This window comes from Pseudophryne corroboree, chromosome 3, assembly GCF_028390025.1.
Source record: "Pseudophryne corroboree isolate aPseCor3 chromosome 3, aPseCor3.hap2, whole genome shotgun sequence".
Lineage (NCBI taxonomy): Eukaryota > Metazoa > Chordata > Amphibia > Anura > Myobatrachidae > Pseudophryne > Pseudophryne corroboree.
In genome coordinates, this window is record NC_086446.1 from 142,739,885 (window position 1) to 142,743,515 (window position 3,631).

General features: G+C 46.4%; 1 non-coding gene across 1 annotated transcript; it reads right to left on the reverse strand.

Moving 5' to 3' along the window:
- Positions 1-333: 333 nt before the first annotated feature.
- On the reverse strand, positions 334-499 carry LOC134898908 (U1 spliceosomal RNA). Its single transcript, XR_010172598.1, has one exon. It is a non-coding gene; the product is annotated as a U1 spliceosomal RNA (small nuclear RNA).
- Between the last annotated feature and the right edge of the window lie 3,132 nt (positions 500-3,631).

Below are 3,631 nucleotides of genomic sequence, written 5' to 3' on the forward strand. Positions count from 1 at the left end.
TTCGCATTGAACACCCCCCACCCTCCTTTGGTGTGGGGCTCATGTTGGCCATGCCCCAGCCCCTGAAGCATTCAAGCTGATTTCTTGCTGCAGCTGGGCACTGTAACAGCTCCAGAGCTGCTCTGTAAGGCAAATAAAAGGGTGTGGGCCCTGCAACACCACCTGTAGTTCGCATTGTGCGTTGGAAGGCACAAAGTAAGCAGACGGGAGAAGTCAGGATAGTGCGCAAGGGCATAGAAGGGAGGGGCTCAAGAAAAGAGAAGTGGAAACAGACAGCAAACTAGGCTGGAGAGAGACCTGAGACAATGAGATCTAAATTATACCAGAGCCAACCAGGGGAAAGCACAAATGCAGTCCCCCCCCCTACCACAAATTATGCAGTCGAGATTCCCACATTTGGGGAAATCACAGAGGTCAGCATACCCAGAATGCAATGAATGAACCTCACCCTGGGAAAACAATCTTCATGACCATGGTATCACCTAAGCAAAATAAGTATGATTTGAGATAGGGCTGGGGAGGGCCGCTGCTCAGGCACACCTCCGTCAAGTAAAGGAGATTCAACTGAGGCAGCACAAGGGAACTCTCATCTGGGGACAACAACTGCAGGGAGAACACATTTTCAGACGAATGTGTGAGGGCAGAAGGCTGCCTAATACTGAAGCACCCCCCAAACAACAAACCAAATGCAACAACTAGTGCAAGCATTCCTGGGGGAAGGCCTGCAGCAGATGGATTCGCATATGGTGATGTCATCCAAGCAATGGGTATAGTTGGCTGCAACCCTCGTCTGCATATGAAAAGAGAAAATGGTCACGCAGGGCATGGCGGCCTTTGTGGGGTTGCGCTTGGATGACCCCTAGATCGCTTTATACACCCCCATCAGTGTGGGGCTCATGTTGGCCATGCCCCAGCCCCTGAAGCATTCAAGCTGATTTCTTGCAGCAGCTGGACCCAGTAACAGCTCCAGAGTTGCTCTACAAGACAAGCAAAAGGGTGTGAGCCATGCAGCACCACCTGTAGTTTGCATACACACATATATAGGACATCATCTCTTATATGCCCCAGGGGCAATAAAATAGTATCCTTATCTAGGGTATCCGTCCATGCCGCTACAGCACTACACATACACACCCAGGCCGACGCAATTGCCGGTCTGAGTAAGGTACCTGAATGTGTATAAATGGACTTCAGGGTAATCTCCTGTTTGCGGTCAGCAGACTCTTTGAGGGTAGCCGTATCCTGGGACGGGAGGGCTAACTTCTTGGATAAGCGTGTTAATGCTTTGTCCACCCAAGGGGAGGATTCCCATCGTAACCTATCCGTTGATGGGAAAGGATACGCCATAAGAATCCTTTTGGAAATCTGCAGGAGATTCCCAAGCTTTTTCACATAACTCGTTCAGCTCGTGTGAGGGGAAAAGGTTACCTCAGGCTTCTTTCCCTTGTACATATGTACCCTCTTGTCAGGGATAGGGGGCTCCTCTGTGATGTGCAAAACATCTTTTATTGCCATAATCATATATCAAATGTATTTTGCCAATTTTGGCTGTAACTTTGCATCATCGTAATCGACACTGGAGTCAGAATCCGTGCCGGTATCTGTGTCAACAATCTGGATAGTGGGCACTTATGAGACCCTGACAGTCCCTGCGACATAGGATCAGGCATGGGTTGAGACCCTGACTGTCCCAAATCTTCAGCCTTGTCTAATCTTTTGTGCAATGAGTTTACACTAGCAATTAAAACATTCCACATATCCATCCAATCAGGTGTCGGCGGAGACACCACATTCATTTGCTCCCGCTCCTCTCTAATATAGCCTTCTTCCTCAGACATGTCGACACACGCGTACCGACACACCACACACACAGGGAATGCTTTTACTGAAGACATTTCCCCCACAAGGCCCTTTGGCAGAGCTGGCCCTAACCAATATGATGCCCTAGGCAAGATTTTGCCTGGTGCCCCCTAGCACCACCGCTGGTTCCGCCTCTGACCTTGCACCTCTTTCCCAGCACCATCAAACCTCACCCATAACAGTACTTATTTTGGTGTTTGTACCCCCTATATTTTAAACAGGAACAGTTCGCACATTTGGCGCACAGTCCAAAAAGGGGTGTGTTTTTGCTGGCAATGGGCATGTCCACACAATAGTACCCCCAATTAAAATTCCGCCACACAGTACTGCAATTTTATTCACATTTGATCACGTGATAGTGTCCATAATTCACATTACATCCCACAGTAGTATCACTTTACCTTATAAACGTTACTTCGTACAGTAGTGCTCCTTATTCACATTACATCACACTGAATTGCTCCTTATTTACATTACACCACACCCTATTGCTCTTTATTCACATTAGACAACACAGTAAATGCCCTTTCTATACGCAACGCTACATATTAGAGCACCTTATACACATAATGCCACACATTAGTAATGCATTTATACACATAATTCCACACAGTAATGCCCCTTACACATATGAGACACATCATTAATGTCCTTATAAACATAATGCGTCTTACACATTATGACAACCTTTATTAATGCCCTTTTACACATAATGGCCCTCATTCCGAGTTGTTAGCTCGCAAGCTGCTTTTAGCAGCATTGCACACGCTAAGCCGCCGACTACTGGGAGTGAATCTTAGCTTATCAAAATTGCGAACGAAAGATTAGCAGAATTGCGAATAGACACTTCTTAGCAGTTTCTGAGTAGCTCCAGACTTACTCGACAACTGTGATCAGTTCAGTCAGTTTCGTTCCTGGTTTGACGTCACAAACACACCCAGCGTTCGCCCAGACACTCCCCCGTTTCTTCAGACACTCCCGCGTTTTACCCAGAAACGGCAGCGTTTTTTCACACACACCCATAAAACGGCCAGTATCCGCCCAGAAACACCCACTTCCTGTCAATCACACTACGATCAGCAGAACAAAGAAAAAACCTCGTAATGCCGTGAGTAAAATACCTAACTGCATAGCAAATTTACTTTGCGCAGTCGCAGAGCGAACATTGCGCATGCGCAATTAGCGGAAAATCGCTGCGATGCGAAGAAAATTACAGAGCGAACAACTCGGAATGACCACCCTTGCGCATGCGCAATTAGCGGAAAATCGCTGCGATGCGAAGAAAATTACCGAGCGAACAACTCGGAATGACCACCAATGTCCCTTACACATATGCCGCACATTATTAATGCCCTTATACACATAATGACACACATAGTGCCCCTTACACATATGTTGCACATTATTAATGCATTTTTACATGACACACATAATGCTCCTTACTCATATTCCGAACACTACTGCACAATCAACCCACTCACATGCACACAGCACTCACACTGCCACTAACACTGTGACCTCTGCCTCTGCTTGGATACAGATGTGTCCTCATAAATCTTGCCTCAATGCTAACGTTGGGGCACCTTTTTTTTATTAAAATGCATCTTATTTGCATTGCTATGTTGTTAGGATGCACACGCAGCTTCTGCTGATTAAAATGATATGCAGCACGCCTATATACTGTGTGAGACTGTGGCTGTATCTGCATATGAAATGCTACACACAGAATATAGGCATGCCGCATATCATTTTAATCAGCAGAAGTTGCTGA